Below are 22633 nucleotides of genomic sequence, written 5' to 3'. Positions count from 1 at the left end.
TGGTAATCGATGTAATAACTACCCCAGGCGATCTTTCGAAATTTTAATACCTTTAGGAAGCAGTTACGGTGGGAACACACATTCTTTAAAAAAAAATACACATAGGCCTATATATATTTTTTTTGTGGGTCACACATTCTGACGGCCGTCAGAAATGGTGACCTGTGAGGTAATGGCTCTATGATGACTCTAAATCAGAAACAACAGCTCCAGATTAGTGGTAATCGATATATTAACCACCCCAGGCGATCTTTCGAAATTTTAATACCTTAAGGAAGCAGTTACATTGGGAACACACATTCTTAAAACATTGTTTTTTTGAGGGTCACACATTCTGACGGCCGTCAGAAATGGTGACCTGTGTGGTAATGGCTATATGATGACTTTAAATCAGAAACAACGGCTCCAGATTAGTGGTAATCGATGTAATAACTACCCCAGGCGATCTTTCGAAATGTTTATACCTTAAGGAAGCAGTTACATTGGGAACACACATTCTTTAAACATTGTTTTTTTTTGTGGGTCACACATTCTGACGGCCGTCAGAAATGGTGACCTGTGTGGTAATGGCTCTATGATGACTCTAAATCAGAAACAACAACTCCAGATTAGTGGTAATCGAAGTAATAACTACCCCAGGCGATCTTTCGAAATTTTAATACCTTAAGGAAGCAGTTAAATTGGGAACACACATTCTTAAAACATTGTTTTTTGAGGGTCACACATTCTGACGGCCGTCAGAAATGGTGACCTGTGTGGTAATGGCTCTATGATGACTCTAAAAAAGAAACAAAAGCTCCAGATTAGTGGTAATCGATGTAATAACTACCCCAGGCGATCTTTCGAAATTTTAATACCTTTAGGAAGCAGTTACAGTGGGAACACACATTCTTAAAACATTGTTTTTTTGTGGGTCACACATTCTGACGGCCGTCAGAAATGGTGACCTGTGTGGTAATGGCTCTATGATGACTCTAAATCCGAAACAACGGCTCCAGATTAGTTTGAATCGATGAAATAACCACCCCAAACAATCTTTCGAAATTGTAATACCTTTAGGAAGCAGTTACGATGGGAACACATTCTTAAAACATTGTTTTTTTGGAGGGGGGTCACACATTCTGACGGCCGTCAGAAATGGTGACCTGTGTGGTAATGGCTATATGATGACTCTAAATCAGAAACAACGGCTCCAGATTAGTGGTACTCGATGTAATAACTACCCCAAGCGATACTTCGAAATTTTAATACCTCTAGGAAGCAGTTACGGTGAGAACACTCATTCTTTTAAAAAAAATTACACATATATATATTTTTTTTGTGGGTCACACATTCTGACGGCCGTCAGAAATGGTGACCTGTGTGGTAATGGCTCTATGATGACTCTAAATCAGAAACAACAGCTCCAGATTAGTGGTAATCGATGTAATAACTACCCCAGGCGATCTTTCGAAACTTTAATACCTTTAGGAAGCAGTTACAGTGGGAACACACGTTCTTAAAACATTGTTTTTTTGGAGGGGGGTCACACATTCTGACGGCCGTCAGAAATGGTGACCTGTGTGGTAATGGCTCTATGATGACTCTAAAACAGAAACAACGGCTCCAGATTAGTGTAAATCGATGAAATAACCACCCCAAACGATCTTTCGAAATTTTAATACCTTTAGGAAGAAGTGACGGTGGGAATACTCATTCTTAAAAAAGAAAATACACATATATATTTTTTTTGGGGTCACACATTCTGACGGCCGTCAGAAATGGTGACCTGTGTGGTAATGGCTATATGATGACTCTAAATCAGAAACAACGGCTCCAGATTAGTGGTAATCGATGTAATAACTACCCCAAGCGATACTTCGAAATTTTAATACCTCTAGGAAGCAGTTTGGGTGAGAACACTCATTCTTAAAAAAAAAATACACATATATATATATATTTTGTGGGTCACACATTCTGACGGCCGTCAGAAATGGTGACCTGTGTGGTAATGGCTCTATGATGACTCTAAATCAGAAACAACGGCTCCAGATTAGTTTGAATCGAAGAAATAACTACCCCAAACCATCTTTGAATGTTTTAATACCTGTGGGAAGCAGTTACAGTGGGAACACACATTCTTAAAAAAAAAAAAATACACTATATATATTTTTTTTGTGGGTCACACATTCTGACGGCCGTCAGAAATGGTGACCTGTGTGGTAATGGCTCTATGATGACTCTAAATCCGAAACAACGGCTCCAGATTAGTTTGAATCGATGAAATAACCACCCCAAACGATATTTCGAAATTGTAATACCTTTAGGAAGCAGTTACGATGGGAACACATTCTTAAAACATTTTTTTTTTGGAGGGGGGTCACACATTCTGACGGCCGTCAGAAATGGTGACCTGTGTGGTAATGGCTCTATGATGACTCTAAAACAGAAACAACGGCTCCAGATTAGTGTAAATCGATGAAATAACCACCCCAAACGATCTTTCGAAATTTTAATACCTTTAGGAAGAAGTGACGGTGGGAACACTCATTCTTAAAAAAGAAAATACACATATATATTTTTTTTGGGGTCACACATTCTGACGGCCGTCAGAAATGGTGACCTGTGTGGTAATGGCTATATGATGACTCTAAATCAGAAACAACGGCTCCAGATTAGTGGTAATCGATGTCATAACTACCCCAAGCGATATTTCGAAATTTTAATACCTCTAGGAAGCAGTTTGGGTGAGAACACTCATTCTTTAAAAAAAAATACACATATATATATATTTTTTGTGGGTCACACATTCTGACGGCCGTCAGAAATGGTGACCTGTGTGGTAATTGCTCTATGATGACTCTAAATCAGAAACAACGGCTCCAGATTAGTTTGAATCAAAGAAATAACTACCCCAAACCATCTTTGAAAGTTTTAATACCTTTAGGAAGCAGTTACGGTGGGAACACACATTCTTTAAACATCTTTTTTTTGTGGGTCACACATTCTGACGGCCGTCAGAAATGGTGACCTGTGTGGTAATGGCTCTATGATGACTCTAAATCAGAAACAACGGCTTAAGATTAGTGGTAATCGATTTAATAACTACCCAAAGCGATCATTCGAAATTTTAATACCTTAAGGAAGCAGTTACGGTGAGAACACTAATTCTTAAAAAAAAATACACATAGCCTATATATTTTTTTTTGTGGGTCACACATTCTGACGGCCGTCAGAAATGGTGACCTGTGTGATAACGGCTCTATGATGACTCTAAATCAGAAACAACGGCTCCAGATTAGTGGTAATCGATTTAATAACTACCCCAGGCGATCTTTCGAATTTTTAATACCTTAAGGAAGCAGTTACATTGGGAACACACATTCTTAAAACATTGTTTTTTTGTGGGTCACACATTCTGACGGCCGTCAGAAATGGTGACCTGTGTGGTAATGGCTATATGAGGACTCTAAATCAGAAACAACGGCTCCAGATTAGTTTGAATCGAAGAAATAACTACCCGAAACCATCTTTGAAAGTTTTAATACCTTTGGGAAGCAGTTACAGTGAGAACACACATTCTTAAAATATTGTTTTTTTGTGGGTCACACATTCTGACGGCCGTCAGAAATGGTGACCTGTGTGATAACGGCTCTATGATGACTCTAAATCAGAAACAACGGCTCCAGATTAGTGGTAATCGATTTAATAACTACCCAAAGCGATCATTCGAAATTTTAATACCTTAAGGAAGCAGTTACGGTGAGAACACTCATTCTTAAAACATTGTTTTTTGGAGGGGGGGTCACACATTCTGACGGCCGTCAGAAATGGTGACCTGTGAGGTAATGGCTCTATGATGACTCTAAATCAGAAACAACAGCTCCAGATTAGTGGTAATCGATATATTAACTACCCCAGGCGATCTTTCGAAATTTTAATACCTTAAGGAAGCAGTTACATTGGGAACACACATTCTTAAAACATTGTTTTTTTGAGGGTCACACATTCTGACGGCCGTCAGAAATGGTGACCTGTGTGGTAATGGCTATATGATGACTTTAAATCAGAAACAACGGCTCCAGATTAGTGGTAATCGATGTAATAACTACCCCAGGCGATCTTTCGAAATGTTTATACCTTAAGGAAGCAGTTACATTGGGAACACACATTCTTTAAACTTTTTTTTTTTTGTGGGTCACACATTCTGACGGCCGTCAGAAATGGTGACCTGTGTGGTAATGGCTCTATGATGACTCTAAATCAGAAACAACAGCTCCAGATTAGTGGTAATCGAAGTAATAACTACCCCAGGCGATCTTTCGAAATTTTAAAACCTTAAGGAAGCAGTTAAATTGGGAACACACATTCTTAAAACATTGTTTTTTTGAGGGTCACACATTCTGACAGCCGTCAGAAATGGTGACCTGTGTGGTAATGGCTCTATGATGACTCTAGATCAGAAACAACGGCTCCATATTAGTGTGAATCAAAGAAATAACTACCCCAAACCATCTTTGAATGTTTTAATACCTTTGGGAAGCAGTTACAGTGGGAACACACATTCTTTAAACATCTTTTTTTTGTGGGTCACACATTCTGACGGCCGTCAGAAATGGTGACCTGTGTGGTAATGGCTCTATGATGACTCTAAATCAGAAACAACAGCTCCAGATTAGTGGTAATCGAAGTAATAACTACCCCAGGCGATCTTTCGAAATTTTAAAACCTTAAGGAAGCAGTTAAATTGGGAACACACATTCTTAAAACATTGTTTTTTTGAGGGTCACACATTCTGACGGCCGTCAGAAATGGTGACCTGTGTGGTAATGGCTCTATGATGACTCTAGATCAGAAACAACGGCTCCAGATTAGTGTGAATCAAAGAAATAACTACCCCAAACCATCTTTGAATGTTTTAATACCTTTGGGAAGCAGTTACAGTGGGAACACACATTCTTAAAAAATTTTTTTTTGTGGGTCACACATTCTGACGGCCGTCAGAAATGGTGACCTGTGTGGTAATGGCTATATGATGACTTTAAATCAGAAACAACGGCTCCAGATTAGTGGTAATCGATGTAATAACTACCCCAGGCGATCTTTCGAAATGATTATACCTTAAGGAAGCAGTTACATTGGGAACACACATTCTTAAAACATTGTTTTTTTGTGGGTCACACATTCTGACAGCCGTCAGAAATGGTGACCTGTGTGGTAATGGCTCTATGATGACTCTAAATCCAAAACAACGGCTCCAGTTTAGTGGTAATCGATGTAATAACTACCCCAGGCGATCTTTCAAAATTTTAATACCTTTAGGAAGCAGTTACAGTGGGAACACACATTCTTAAAACATTGTTTTTTTGGAGGGGGGTCACACATTCTGACGGCCGTCAGAAATGGTGACCTGTGTGGTAATGGCTCTATGATGACTCTAAATCAGAAACAACGGCTCCAGATTAGTTTGAATTGAAGAAATAACTACGCGAAACCATCTTTGAAAGTTTTAATACCTTAAGGAAGCAGTTACGGTGAGAACACTCATTCTTAAAAAAAAAATACGCATATATATATATTTTTGTGGGTCACACATTCTGACGGCCGTCAGAAATGGTGACCTGTGTGATAACGGCTCTATGATGACTCTAAATCAGAAACAACGGCTCAAGATTAGTGGTAATCGATTTACTAACTACCCAAAGCGATCATTCGAAATTTTAATACCTTAAGGGAGCAGTTACGGTGAGAACACTCATTCTTAAAACATTGTTTTTTTGGAGGGGGGTCACACATTCTGACGGCCGTCAGAAATGGTGACCTGTGTGGTAATTGCTCTATGATGACTCTAAATCAGAAACAACGGCTCCAGATTAGTTTGAATCGAAGAAATAACTACCCCAAACCATCTTTGAAAGTTGTATTACCTTTAGGAAGCAGTTACGGTGGGAACACACATTCTTTAAACATCTTTTTTTTGTGGGTCACACATTCTGACGGCCGTCAGAAATGGTGACCTGTGAGGTAATGGCTCTATGATGACTCAAAATCCGAAACAACAGCTCCAGATTAGTGGTAATCGATATATTGACTACCCCAGGCGATCTTTCGAAATGTTAATACCTTTAGGAAGCAGTTACAGTGGGAACACACATTCTTAAAAAATTGTTTTTTGTGGGTCACACATTCTGACGGCCGTCAGAAATGGTGACCTGTGTGGTAACGGCTCTATGATGACTCTAAATCCGAAACAACAGCTCCAGATTAGTGGTAATCGATATATTGACTACCCCAGGCGATCTTTCGAAATTTTAATACCTTAAGGAAGCAGTTACATTGGGAACACACATTCTTAAAACATTGTTTTTTTGAGGGTCACACATTCTGACGGCCGTCAGAAATGGTGACCTCGGTGCTAATGGCTCTATGATGACTCTAAAACAGAAACAACAGCTCCAGATTAGTGGTAATCGAAGTAATAACTACCCCAGGCGATCTTTCGAAATTTTAATACCTTAAGGGAGCAGTTAAATTGGGAACACACATTCTTAAAACATTGTTTTTTTGAGGGTCACACATTCTGACGGCCGTCAGAAATGGTGACCTCGGTACTAATGGCTCTATGATGACTCTAAATCAGAAACAACAGCTCCAGATTAGTGGTAATCGAAGTAATAACTACCCCAGGCGATCTTTCGAATTTTAATACCTTAAGGAAGCAGTTAAATTGGGAACACACATTCTTAAAACATTGTTTTTTGTGGGTCACACATTCTGACGGCCGTCAGAAATGGTGACCTGTGAGGTAATGGCTCTATGATGACTCTAAATCAGAAACAACAGCTCCAGATTAGTGGTAATCGATATATTAACCACCCCAGGCGATCTTTCGAAATTTTAATACCTTAAGGAAGCAGTTACATTGGGAACACACATTCTTAAAACATTGTTTTTTTGAGGGTCACACATTCTGACGGCCGTCAGAAATGGTGACCTCGGTGCTAATGGCTCTATGATGACTCTAAAACAGAAACAACAGCTCCAGATTAGTGGTAATCGAAGTAATAACTACCCCAGGCGATCTTTCGAAATTGTAATACCTTAAGGGAGCAGTTAAATTGGGAACACACATTCTTAAAACATTGTTTTTTTGAGGGTCACACATTCTGACGGCCGTCAGAAATGGTGACCTCGGTGCTAATGGCTCTATGATGACTCTAAATCAGAAACAACAGCTCCAGATTAGTGGTAATCGAAGTAATAACTACCCCAGGCGATCTTTCGAATTTTAATACCTTAAGGAAGCAGTTAAATTGGGAACACACATTCTTAAAACATTGTTTTTTGTGGGTCACACATTCTGACGGCCGTCAGAAATGGTGACCTGTGAGGTAATGGCTCTATGATGACTCTAAATCAGAAACAACAGCTCCAGATTAGTGGTAATCGATATATTAACCACCCCAGGCGATCTTTCGAAATTTTAATACCTTAAGGAAGCAGTTACATTGGGAACACACATTCTTAAAACATTGTTTTTTTGAGGGTCACACATTCTGACGGCCGTCAGAAATGGTGACCTGTGTGGTAATGGCTATATGATGACTTTAAATCAGAAACAACGGCTCCAGATTAGTGGTAATCGATGTAATAACTACCCCAGGCGATCTTTCGAAATGTTTATACCTTAAGGAAGCAGTTACATTGGGAACACACATTCTTTAAACATTGTTTTTTTTTGTGGGTCACACATTCTGACGGCCGTCAGAAATGGTGACCTGTGTGGTAATGGCTCTATGATGACTCTAAATCAGAAACAACAGCTCCAGATTAGTGGTAATCGAAGTAATAACTACCCCAGGCGATCTTTCGAAATTTTAATACCTTAAGGAAGCAGTTAAATTGGGAACACACATTCTTAAAACATTGTTTTTTGAGGGTCACACATTCTGACGGCCGTCAGAAATGGTGACCTGTGTGGTAATGGCTCTATGATGACTCTAAAAAAGAAACAAAAGCTCCAGATTAGTGGTAATCGATGTAATAACTACCCCAGGCGATCTTTCGAAATTTTAATACCTTTAGGAAGCAGTTACAGTGGGAACACACATTCTTAAAACATTGTTTTTTTGTGGGTCACACATTCTGACGGCCGTCAGAAATGGTGACCTCGGTGCTAATGGCTCTATGATGACTCTAAATCAGAAACAACAGCTCCAGATTAGTGGTAATCGAAGTAATAACTACCCCAGGCGATCTTTCGAATTTTAATACCTTAAGGAAGCAGTTAAATTGGGAACACACATTCTTAAAACATTGTTTTTTGTGGGTCACACATTCTGACGGCCGTCAGAAATGGTGACCTGTGAGGTAATGGCTCTATGATGACTCTAAATCAGAAACAACAGCTCCAGATTAGTGGTAATCGATATATTAACCACCCCAGGCGATCTTTCGAAATTTTAATACCTTAAGGAAGCAGTTACATTGGGAACATACATTCTTAAAACATTGTTTTTTTGAGGGTCACACATTCTGACGGCCGTCAGAAATGGTGACCTCGGTGCTAATGGCTCTATGATGACTCTAAAACAGAAACAACAGCTCCAGATTAGTGGTAATCGAAGTAATAACTACCCCAGGCGATCTTTCGAAATTTTAATACCTTAAGGGAGCAGTTAAATTGGGAACACACATTCTTAAAACATTGTTTTTTTGAGGGTCACACATTCTGACGGCCGTCAGAAATGGTGACCTCGGTGCTAATGGCTCTATGATGACTCTAAATCAGAAACAACAGCTCCAGATTAGTGGTAATCGAAGTAATAACTACCCCAGGCGATCTTTCGAATTTTAATACCTTAAGGAAGCAGTTAAATTGGGAACACACATTCTTAAAACATTGTTTTTTGTGGGTCACACATTCTGACGGCCGTCAGAAATGGTGACCTGTGAGGTAATGGCTCTATGATGACTCTAAATCAGAAACAACAGCTCCAGATTAGTGGTAATCGATATATTAACCACCCCAGGCGATCTTTCGAAATTTTAATACCTTAAGGAAGCAGTTACATTGGGAACACACATTCTTAAAACATTGTTTTTTTGAGGGTCACACATTCTGACGGCCGTCAGAAATGGTGACCTGTGTGGTAATGGCTATATGATGACTTTAAATCAGAAACAACGGCTCCAGATTAGTGGTAATCGATGTAATAACTACCCCAGGCGATCTTTCGAAATGTTTATACCTTAAGGAAGCAGTTACATTGGGAACACACATTCTTTAAACATTGTTTTTTTTTGTGGGTCACACATTCTGACGGCCGTCAGAAATGGTGACCTGTGTGGTAATGGCTCTATGATGACTCTAAATCAGAAACAACAGCTCCAGATTAGTGGTAATCGAAGTAATAACTACCCCAGGCGATCTTTCGAAATTTTAATACCTTAAGGAAGCAGTTAAATTGGGAACACACATTCTTAAAACATTGTTTTTTGAGGGTCACACATTCTGACGGCCGTCAGAAATGGTGACCTGTGTGGTAATGGCTCTATGATGACTCTAAAAAAGAAACAAAAGCTCCAGATTAGTGGTAATCGATGTAATAACTACCCCAGGCGATCTTTCGAAATTTTAATACCTTTAGGAAGCAGTTACAGTGGGAACACACATTCTTAAAACATTGTTTTTTTGTGGGTCACACATTCTGACGGCCGTCAGAAATGGTGACCTGTGTGGTAATGGCTCTATGATGACTCTAAATCAGAAACAACGGCTCCAGATTAGTTTGAATCGAAGAAATAACTACCCCAAACCATCTTTGAATGTTTTAATACCTTTGGGAAGCAGTTACAGTGGGAACACACATTCTTAAAAAAAAAAATACACGTATATATATATTTTTTGTGGGTCACACATTCTGACGGCCGTCAGAAATGGTGACCTGTGTGGTAATGGCTCTATGATGACTCTAAATCCGAAACAACGGCTCCAGATTAGTTTGAATCGATGAAATAACCACCCCAAACGATCTTTCGAAATTGTAATACCTTTAGGAAGCAGTTACGATGGGAACACATTCTTAAAACATTTTTTTTTTGGAGGGGGGTCACACATTCTGACGGCCGTCAGAAATGGTGACCTGTGTGGTAATGGCTCTATGATGACTCTAAAACAGAAACAACGGCTCCAGATTAGTGTAAATCGATGAAATAACCACCCCAAACGATCTTTCGAAATTTTAATACCTTTAGGAAGAAGTGACGGTGGGAATACTCATTCTTAAAAAAGAAAATACACATATATATTTTTTTTGGGGTCACACATTCTGACGGCCGTCAGAAATGGTGACCTGTGTGGTAATGGCTATATGATGACTCTAAATCAGAAACAACGGCTCCAGATTAGTGGTAATCGATGTAATAACTACCCCAAGCGATACTTCGAAATTTTAATACCTCTAGGAAGCAGTTTGGGTGAGAACACTCATTCTTAAAAAAAAAATACACATATATATATATTTTTTGTGGGTCACACATTCTGACGGCCGTCAGAAATGGTGACCTGTGTGGTAATGGCTCTATGATGACTCTAAATCAGAAACAACGGCTCCAGATTAGTTTGAATCGAAGAAATAACTACCCCAAACCATCTTTGAATGTTTTAATACCTTTGGGAAGCAGTTACAGTGGGAACACACATTCTTAAAAAAAAAAAAACACTATATATATTTTTTTTGTGGGTCACACATTCTGACGGCCGTCAGAAATGGTGACCTGTGTGGTAATGGCTCTATGATGACTCTAAATCCGAAACAACGGCTCCAGATTAGTTTGAATCGATGAAATAACCACCCCAAACGATCTTTCGAAATTGTAATACCTTTAGGAAGCAGTTACGATGGGAACACATTCTTAAAACATTTTTTTTTTGGAGGGGGGTCACACATTCTGACGGCCGTCAGAAATGGTGACCTGTGTGGTAATGGCTCTATGATGACTCTAAAACAGAAACAACGGCTCCAGATTAGTGTAAATCGATGAAATAACCACCCCAAACGATCTTTCGAAATTTTAATACCTTTAGGAAGAAGTGACGGTGGGAACACTCATTCTTAAAAAAGAAAATACACATATATATTTTTGGGGGGGTCACACATTCTGACGGCCGTCAGAAATGGTGACCTGTGTGTTAATGGCTATATGATGACTCTAAATCAGAAACAACGGCTCCAGATTAGTGGTAATCGATGTAATAACTACCCCAAGCGATACTTCGAAATTTTAATACCTCTAGGAAGCAGTTTGGGTGAGAACACTCATTCTTAAAAAAAAAATACACATATATATATATTTTTTGTGGGTCACACATTCTGACGGCCGTCAGAAATGGTGACCTGTGTGGTAATTGCTCTATGATGACTCTAAATCAGAAACAACGGCTCCAGATTAGTTTGAATCGAAGAAATAACTACCCCAAACCATCTTTGAAAGTTTTAATACCTTTAGGAAGCAGTTACGGTGGGAACACACATTCTTTAAACATCTTTTTTTTGTGGGTCACACATTCTGACGGCCGTCAGAAATGGTGACCTGTGTGGTAATGGCTCTATGATGACTCTAAATCAGAAACAACGGCTTAAGATTAGTGGTAATCGATTTAATAACTACCCAAAGCGATCATTCGAAATTTTAATACCTTAAGGAAGCAGTTACGGTGAGAACACTAATTCTTTAAAAAAAATACACATAGCCTATATATTTTTTTTTGTGGGTCACACATTCTGACTGCCGTCAGAAATGGTGACCTGTGTGGTAATGGCTCTATGATGACTCTAAATCAGAAACAACAGCTCCAGATTAGTGGTAATCGATGTAATAACTACCCCAGGCGATCTTTCGAAATGTTTATACCTTAAGGAAGCAGTTACATTGGGAACACACATTCTTAAAACATTGTTTTTTTGTGGGTCACACATTCTGACGGCCGTCAGAAATGGTGACCTGTGTGGTAATGGCTATATGAGGACTCTAAATCAGAAACAACGGCTCCAGATTAGTTTGAATCGAAGAAATAACTACCCGAAACCATCTTTGAAAGTTTTAATACCTTTGGGAAGCAGTTACAGTGGGAACACACATTCTTAAAAAAAATTTTTTTGTGGGTCACACATTCTGACGGCCGTCAGAAATGGTGACCTGTGTGGTAATGGCTATATGATGACTTTAAATCAGAAACAACGGCTCCAGATTAGTGGTAATCGATGTAATAACTACCCCAGGCGATCTTTCGAAATGATTATACCTTAAGGAAGCAGTTACATTGGGAACACACATTCTTAAAACATTGTTTTTTTGTGGGTCACACATTCTGACAGCCGTCAGAAATGGTGACCTGTGTGGTAATGGCTCTATGATGACTCTAAATCCAAAACAACGGCTCCAGTTTAGTGGTAATCGATGTAATAACTACCCCAGGCGATCTTTCAAAATTTTAATACCTTTAGGAAGCAGTTACAGTGGGAACACACATTCTTAAAACATTGTTTTTTTGGAGGGGGGTCACACATTCTGACGGCCGTCAGAAATGGTGACCTGTGTGGTAATGGCTCTATGATGACTCTAAATCAGAAACAACGGCTCCAGATTAGTTTGAATTGAAGAAATAACTACGCGAAACCATCTTTGAAAGTTTTAATACCTTAAGGAAGCAGTTACGGTGAGAACACTCATTCTTAAAAAAAAAATACGCATATATATATATTTTTGTGGGTCACACATTCTGACGGCCGTCAGAAATGGTGACCTGTGTGATAACGGCTCTATGATGACTCTAAATCAGAAACAACGGCTCAAGATTAGTGGTAATCGATTTACTAACTACCCAAAGCGATCATTCGAAATTTTAATACCTTAAGGGAGCAGTTACGGTGAGAACACTCATTCTTAAAACATTGTTTTTTTGGAGGGGGGTCACACATTCTGACGGCCGTCAGAAATGGTGACCTGTGTGGTAATTGCTCTATGATGACTCTAAATCAGAAACAACGGCTCCAGATTAGTTTGAATCGAAGAAATAACTACCCCAAACCATCTTTGAAAGTTTTATTACCTTTAGGAAGCAGTTACGGTGGGAACACACATTCTTTAAACATCTTTTTTTTGTGGGTCACACATTCTGACGGCCGTCAGAAATGGTGACCTGTGAGGTAATGGCTCTATGATGACTCAAAATCCGAAACAACAGCTCCAGATTAGTGGTAATCGATATATTGACTACCCCAGGCGATCTTTCGAAATGTTAATACCTTTAGGAAGCAGTTACAGTGGGAACACACATTCTTAAAAAATTGTTTTTTGTGGGTCACACATTCTGACGGCCGTCAGAAATGGTGACCTGTGTGGTAACGGCTCTATGATGACTCTAAATCCGAAACAACAGCTCCAGATTAGTGGTAATCGATATATTGACTACCCCAGGCGATCTTTCGAAATTTTAATACCTTAAGGAAGCAGTTACATTGGGAACACACATTCTTAAAACATTGTTTTTTTGAGGGTCACACATTCTGACGGCCGTCAGAAATGGTGACCTCGGTGCTAATGGCTCTATGATGACTCTAAAACAGAAACAACAGCTCCAGATTAGTGGTAATCGAAGTAATAACTACCCCAGGCGATCTTTCGAAATTTTAATACCTTAAGGGAGCAGTTAAATTGGGAACACACATTCTTAAAACATTGTTTTTTTGAGGGTCACACATTCTGACGGCCGTCAGAAATGGTGACCTCGGTGCTAATGGCTCTATGATGACTCTAAATCAGAAACAACAGCTCCAGATTAGTGGTAATCGAAGTAATAACTACCCCAGGCGATCTTTCGAATTTTAATACCTTAAGGAAGCAGTTAAATTGGGAACACACATTCTTAAAACATTGTTTTTTGTGGGTCACACATTCTGACGGCCGTCAGAAATGGTGACCTGTGAGGTAATGGCTCTATGATGACTCTAAATCAGAAACAACAGCTCCAGATTAGTGGTAATCGATATATTAACCACCCCAGGCGATCTTTCGAAATTTTAATACCTTAAGGAAGCAGTTACATTGGGAACACACATTCTTAAAACATTGTTTTTTTGAGGGTCACACATTCTGACGGCCGTCAGAAATGGTGACCTCGGTGCTAATGGCTCTATGATGACTCTAAAACAGAAACAACAGCTCCAGATTAGTGGTAATCGAAGTAATAACTACCCCAGGCGATCTTTCGAAATTTTAATACCTTAAGGGAGCAGTTAAATTGGGAACACACATTCTTAAAACATTGTTTTTTTGAGGGTCACACATTCTGACGGCCGTCAGAAATGGTGACCTCGGTGCTAATGGCTCTATGATGACTCTAAATCAGAAACAACAGCTCCAGATTAGTGGTAATCGAAGTAATAACTACCCCAGGCGATCTTTCGAATTTTAATACCTTAAGGAAGCAGTTAAATTGGGAACACACATTCTTAAAACATTGTTTTTTGTGGGTCACACATTCTGACGGCCGTCAGAAATGGTGACCTGTGAGGTAATGGCTCTATGATGACTCTAAATCAGAAACAACAGCTCCAGATTAGTGGTAATCGATATATTAACCACCCCAGGCGATCTTTCGAAATTTTAATACCTTAAGGAAGCAGTTACATTGGGAACACACATTCTTAAAACATTGTTTTTTTGAGGGTCACACATTCTGACGGCCGTCAGAAATGGTGACCTGTGTGGTAATGGCTATATGATGACTTTAAATCAGAAACAACGGCTCCAGATTAGTGGTAATCGATGTAATAACTACCCCAGGCGATCTTTCGAAATGTTTATACCTTAAGGAAGCAGTTACATTGGGAACACACATTCTTTAAACATTGTTTTTTTTTGTGGGTCACACATTCTGACGGCCGTCAGAAATGGTGACCTGTGTGGTAATGGCTCTATGATGACTCTAAATCAGAAACAACAGCTCCAGATTAGTGGTAATCGAAGTAATAACTACCCCAGGCGATCTTTCGAAATTTTAATACCTTAAGGAAGCAGTTAAATTGGGAACACACATTCTTAAAACATTGTTTTTTGAGGGTCACACATTCTGACGGCCGTCAGAAATGGTGACCTGTGTGGTAATGGCTCTATGATGACTCTAAAAAAGAAACAAAAGCTCCAGATTAGTGGTAATCGATGTAATAACTACCCCAGGCGATCTTTCGAAATTTTAATACCTTTAGGAAGCAGTTACAGTGGGAACACACATTCTTAAAACATTGTTTTTTTGTGGGTCACACATTCTGACGGCCGTCAGAAATGGTGACCTGTGTGGTAATGGCTCTATGATGACTCTAAATCAGAAACAACGGCTCCAGATTAGTTTGAATCGAAGAAATAACTACCCCAAACCATCTTTGAATGTTTTAATACCTTTGGGAAGCAGTTACAGTGGGAACACACATTCTTAAAAAAAAAAATACACGTATATATATATTTTTTGTGGGTCACACATTCTGACGGCCGTCAGAAATGGTGACCTGTGTGGTAATGGCTCTATGATGACTCTAAATCCGAAACAACGGCTCCAGATTAGTTTGAATCGATGAAATAACCACCCCAAACGATCTTTCGAAATTGTAATACCTTTAGGAAGCAGTTACGATGGGAACACATTCTTAAAACATTTTTTTTTTGGAGGGGGGTCACACATTCTGACGGCCGTCAGAAATGGTGACCTGTGTGGTAATGGCTCTATGATGACTCTAAAACAGAAACAACGGCTCCAGATTAGTGTAAATCGATGAAATAACCACCCCAAACGATCTTTCGAAATTTTAATACCTTTAGGAAGAAGTGACGGTGGGAATACTCATTCTTAAAAAAGAAAATACACATATATATTTTTTTTGGGGTCACACATTCTGACGGCCGTCAGAAATGGTGACCTGTGTGGTAATGGCTATATGATGACTCTAAATCAGAAACAACGGCTCCAGATTAGTGGTAATCGATGTAATAACTACCCCAAGCGATACTTCGAAATTTTAATACCTCTAGGAAGCAGTTTGGGTGAGAACACTCATTCTTAAAAAAAAAATACACATATATATATATTTTTTGTGGGTCACACATTCTGACGGCCGTCAGAAATGGTGACCTGTGTGGTAATGGCTCTATGATGACTCTAAATCAGAAACAACGGCTCCAGATTAGTTTGAATCGAAGAAATAACTACCCCAAACCATCTTTGAATGTTTTAATACCTTTGGGAAGCAGTTACAGTGGGAACACACATTCTTAAAAAAAAAAAACACTATATATATTTTTTTTGTGGGTCACACATTCTGACGGCCGTCAGAAATGGTGACCTGTGTGGTAATGGCTCTATGATGACTCTAAATCCGAAACAACGGCTCCAGATTAGTTTGAATCGATGAAATAACCACCCCAAACGATCTTTCGAAATTGTAATACCTTTAGGAAGCAGTTACGATGGGAACACATTCTTAAAACATTTTTTTTTTGGAGGGGGGTCACACATTCTGACGGCCGTCAGAAATGGTGACCTGTGTGGTAATGGCTCTATGATGACTCTAAAACAGAAACAACGGCTCCAGATTAGTGTAAATCGATGAAATAACCACCCCAAACGATCTTTCGAAATTTTAATACCTTTAGGAAGAAGTGACGGTGGGAACACTCATTCTTAAAAAAGAAAATACACATATATATTTTTTGGGGGGTCACACATTCTGACGGCCGTCAGAAATGGTGACCTGTGTGTTAATGGCTATATGATGACTCTAAATCAGAAACAACGGCTCCAGATTAGTGGTAATCGATGTAATAACTACCCCAAGCGATACTTCGAAATTTTAATACCTCTAGGAAGCAGTTTGGGTGAGAACACTCATTCTTAAAAAAAAAATACACATATATATATATTTTTTGTGGGTCACACATTCTGACGGCCGTCAGAAATGGTGACCTGTGTGGTAATTGCTCTATGATGACTCTAAATCAGAAACAACGGCTCCAGATTAGTTTGAATCGAAGAAATAACTACCCCAAACCATCTTTGAAAGTTTTAATACCTTTAGGAAGCAGTTACGGTGGGAACACACATTCTTTAAACATCTTTTTTTTGTGGGTCACACATTCTGACGGCCGTCAGAAATGGTGACCTGTGTGGTAATGGCTCTATGATGACTCTAAATCAGAAACAACGGCTTAAGATTAGTGGTAATCGATTTAATAACTACCCAAAGCGATCATTCGAAATTTTAATACCTTAAGGAAGCAGTTACGGTGAGAACACTAATTCTTTAAAAAAAATACACATAGCCTATATATTTTTTTTTGTGGGTCACACATTCTGACTGCCGTCAGAAATGGTGACCTGTGTGGTAATGGCTCTATGATGACTCTAAATCAGAAACAACAGCTCCAGATTAGTGGTAATCGATGTAATAACTACCCCAGGCGATCTTTCGAAATGTTTATACCTTAAGGAAGCAGTTACATTGGGAACACACATTCTTAAAACATTGTTTTTTTGTGGGTTACACATTCTGACGGCCGTCAGAAATGGTGACCTGTGTGGTAATGGCTATATGAGGACTCTAAATCAGAAACAACGGCTCCAGATTAGTTTGAATCGAAGAAATAACTACCCGAAACCATCTTTGAAAGTTTTAATACCTTTGGGAAGCAGTTACAGTGAGAACACACATTCTTAAAATATTGTTTTTTTGTGGGTCACACATTCTGACGGCCGTCAGAAATGGTGACCTGTGTGATAACGGCTCTATGATGACTCTAAATCAGAAACAACGGCTCCAGATTAGTGGTAATCGATTTAATAACTACCCAAAGCGATCATTCGAAATTTTAATACCTTAAGGAAGCAGTTACGGTGAGAACACTCATTCTTAAAACATTGTTTTTTGGAGGGGGGGTCACACATTCTGACGGCCGTCAGAAATGGTGACCTGTGAGGTAATGGCTCTATGATGACTCTAAATCAGAAACAACGGCTCCAGATTAGTGGTAATCGATATATTAACTACCCCAGGCGATCTTTCGAAATTTTAATACCTTAAGGAAGCAGTTACATTGGGAACACACATTCTTAAAACATTGTTTTTTTGAGGGTCACACATTCTGACGGCCGTCAGAAATGGTGACCTGTGTGGTAATGGCTATATGATGACTTTAAATCAGAAACAACGGCTCCAGATTAGTGGTAATCGATGTAATAACTACCCCAGGCGATCTTTCGAAATGTTTATACCTTAAGGAAGCAGTTACATTGGGAACACACATTCTTTAAACATTTTTTTTTTTGTGGGTCACACATTCTGACGGCCGTCAGAAATGGTGACCTGTGTGGTAATGGCTCTATGATGACTCTAAATCAGAAACAACAGCTCCAGATTAGTGGTAATCGAAGTAATAACTACCCCAGGCGATCTTTCGAAATTTTAAAACCTTAAGGAAGCAGTTAAATTGGGAACACACATTCTTAAAACATTGTTTTTTTGAGGGTCACACATTCTGACAGCCGTCAGAAATGGTGACCTGTGTGGTAATGGCTCTATGATGACTCTAGATCAGAAACAACGGCTCCAGATTAGTGTGAATCAAAGAAATAACTACCCCAAACCATCTTTGAATGTTTTAATACCTTTGGGAAGCAGTTACAGTGGGAACACACATTCTTTAAACATCTTTTTTTTGTGGGTCACACATTCTGACGGCCGTCAGAAATGGTGACCTGTGTGGTAATGGCTCTATGATGACTCTAAATCAGAAACAACAGCTCCAGATTAGTGGTAATCGAAGTAATAACTACCCCAGGCGATCTTTCGAAATTTTAAAACCTTAAGGAAGCAGTTAAATTGGGAACACACATTCTTAAAACATTGTTTTTTTGAGGGTCACACATTCTGACGGCCGTCAGAAATGGTGACCTGTGTGGTAATGGCTCTATGATGACTCTAGATCAGAAACAACGGCTCCAGATTAGTGTGAATCAAAGAAATAACTACCCCAAACCATCTTTGAATGTTTTAATACCTTTGGGAAGCAGTTACAGTGGGAACACACATTCTTAAAAAAAATTTTTTTGTGGGTCACACATTCTGACGGCCGTCAGAAATGGTGACCTGTGTGGTAATGGCTATATGATGACTTTAAATCAGAAACAACGGCTCCAGATTAGTGGTAATCGATGTAATAACTACCCCAGGCGATCTTTCGAAATGATTATACCTTAAGGAAGCAGTTACATTGGGAACACACATTCTTAAAACATTGTTTTTTTGTGGGTCACACATTCTGACAGCCGTCAGAAATGGTGACCTGTGTGGTAATGGCTCTATGATGACTCTAAATCCAAAACAACGGCTCCAGTTTAGTGGTAATCGATGTAATAACTACCCCAGGCGATCTTTCAAAATTTTAATACCTTTAGGAAGCAGTTACAGTGGGAACACACATTCTTAAAACATTGTTTTTTTGGAGGGGGGTCACACATTCTGACGGCCGTCAGAAATGGTGACCTGTGTGGTAATGGCTCTATGATGACTCTAAAACAGAAACAACTGCTCCAAATTAGTGTAAATCGATGAAATAACCACCCCAAACGATCTTTCGAAATGATAATACCTTTAGGAAGAAGTGACGGTGGGAACACTCATTCTTAAAAAAGAAAATACACATATATATATATTTTTTGTGGGTCACACATTCTGACGGCCGTCAGAAATGGTGACCTGTGTGGTAATGGCTATGATGACTCTAAATCAGAAACAACGGCTCCAGATTAGTGGTAATCGATTTAATAACTACCCCAAGCGATACTTCGAAATTTTAATACCTCAAGGAAGCAGTTACGGTGAGAACACTCATTCTTAAAAAAAAAATACACATATATATTTTGTTTTTGTGGGTCACACATTCTGACGGCCGTCAGAAATGGTGACCTGTGTGGTAATGGCTCTATGATGACTCTAAATCAGAAACAACGGCTCCAGATTAGTTTGAATCGAAGAAATAACTACCCGAAACCATCTTTGAAAGTTTTAATACCTTTGGGAAGCAGTTACAGTGAGAACACACATTCTTAAAATATTGTTTTTTTGTGGGTCACACATTCTGACGGCCGTCAGAAATGGTGACCTGTGTGGTAATGGCTATATGATGACTCTAAATCAGAAACAACGGCTCCAGATTAGTGTGAATCGTATAAATAACTACCCCAAACCATCTTTCGAAATTTTACTACCTTTAGGAAGCAGTTACGGTGGGAACACTCATTCTTAAAAAAAAAAAATACACATATAGGCCTATATTTTTTTTTTGTGGGTCACACATTCTGACGGCCGTCAGAAATGGTGACCTGTGTGGTAATGGCTCTATGATGACTCTAAATCCGAAACAACGGCTCCAGTTTAGTGGTAATCGATGTAATAACTACCCCAGGCGATCTTTCGAAATTTTAATACCTTTAGGAAGCAGTTACAGTGGGAACACACATTCTTAAAACATTGTTTTTTTGGAGGGGGGTCACACATTCTGACGGCCGTCAGAAATGGTGACCTGTGTGGTAATGGCTCTATGATGACTCTAAAACAGAAACAACTGCTCCAAATTAGTGTAAATCGATGAAATAACCACCCCAAACGATCTTTCGAAATGTTAATACCTTTAGGAAGAAGTGACAGTGGGAACACTCATTCTTAAAAAAGAAAATACACATATATATTTTTTTTTTGTGGTTTACACATTCTGACGGCCGTCAGAAATGGTGACCTGTGTGGTAATGGCTATGATGACTCTAAATCAGAAACAACGGCTCCAGATTAGTGGTAATCGATTTAATAACTACCCCAAGCGATACTTCGAAATTTTAATACCTCAAGGAAGCAGTTACGGTGAGAACACTCATTCTTAAAAAAAAAATACACATATATATTTTGTTTTTGTGGGTCACACATTCTGACGGCCGTCAGAAATGGTGACCTGTGTGGTAATGGCTCTATGATGACTCTAAATCAGAAACAACGGCTCCAGATTAGTTTGAATCGAAGAAATAACTACCCGAAACCATCTTTGAAAGTTTTAATACCTTTGGGAAGCAGTTACAGTGAGAACACACATTCTTAAAATATTGTTTTTTTGTGGGTCACACATTCTGACGGCCGTCAGAAATGGTGACCTGTGTGGTAATGGCTCTATGATGACTCTAAATCAGAAATATCAGCTCCAGATTATTGGTAATCGATGTAATAACCACCCCAGGCGATCTTTCGAAAATTTAATACCTTTAGGAAGCAGTTACAGTGGGAACACACATTCTTAAAACATTGTTTTTTTGGAGGGGGGTCACACATTCTGACGGCCGTCAGAAATGGTGACCTGTGTGGTAATGGCTCTATGATGACTCTAAATCAGAAACAACGGCTCCAGATTAGTTTGATCGAAGAAATAACTACCCCAAACCATCTTTCGAAATGTTAATACCTTTAGGAAGCAGTTACGGTGGGAACACTCATTCTTTAAAAAAAAAATACACATATAGGCCTATATTTTTTTTTTGTGGGTCACACATTCTGACGGCCGTCAGAAATGGTGACCTGTGTGGTAATGGCTATATGATGACTTTAAATCCGAAACAACGGCTCCAGATTAGTGGTAATCGATGTAATAACTACCCCAGGCGATCCTTCGAAATGATTATACCTTTGGGAAGCAGTTACGGTGGGAACACACATTCTTTAAACATCTTTTTTTTATGGGTCACACATTCTGACGGCCGTCAGAAATGGTGACCTGTGTGGTAATGGCTCTATGATGACTCTAAATCAGAAACTACGGCTCCAGATTAGTTTGAATCGAAGAAATAACTACCCCAAACCATCTTTGAAAGTTTTAATACCTTTGGGAAGCAGTTACGGTGGGAACACACATTCTTTAAACATCTTTTTTTTATGGGTCACACATTCTGACGGCCGTCAGAAATGGTGACCTGTGTGGTAATGGCTCTATGATGACTCTAAATCAGAAACAACGGCTCCAGATTAGTGGTAATCGAATAAATAACTACCCCAAACCATCTTTCGAAATTTTAATACCTTTAGGAAGCAGTTACAGTGGGAACACTCATTCTTAAAAAAAATAATACACATATATATATATATTTTTTGTGGGTCACACATTCTGACTGCCGTCAGAAATGGTGACCTGTGTGGTAATGGCTCTAAGATGACTCTAAATCTGAAACAACGGCTCCAGATTAGTGTGAATCGATGAAATAACCACCCCAAACCATCTTTGAAAATTTTAATACCTTTGGGAAGCAGTTACAGTGGGAACACACATTCTTTAAAAAATATTTTTTTGGGTCACACATTCTGACGGCCGTCAGAAATGGTGACCTGTGTGATAATGGGTTTATGATGACTCTAAATCAGAAACAACGGTTCCAGATTAGTGTGAATCGAAGAAATAACTACCCCAAACCATCTTTGAAAGTTGTAATACCTTTGGGAAGCAGTTACGGTGCAACACTCATTCTTAAAAAAAAAAAAACACATATATATATATTTTTTGTGGGTCA

General features: G+C 39.1%; 1 protein-coding gene across 1 annotated transcript in view; it reads left to right on the top strand.

Annotated features, from left to right (window-relative positions):
- Positions 1-22633, top strand: part of fam171b (family with sequence similarity 171 member B) — a 115654-nt gene that overhangs the window by 89790 nt on the left and 3231 nt on the right. The gene's annotated exons all lie outside the window — the stretch shown is intronic.

The sequence above is a fragment of the Hypomesus nipponensis genome, chromosome 12 (assembly GCF_054491055.1).
Source record: "Hypomesus nipponensis isolate SF chromosome 12, ASM5449105v1, whole genome shotgun sequence".
In the NCBI taxonomy this organism is placed as follows: domain Eukaryota; kingdom Metazoa; phylum Chordata; class Actinopteri; order Osmeriformes; family Osmeridae; genus Hypomesus; species Hypomesus nipponensis.
This window is presented reverse-complemented; position numbering and strand designations above follow the sequence as displayed.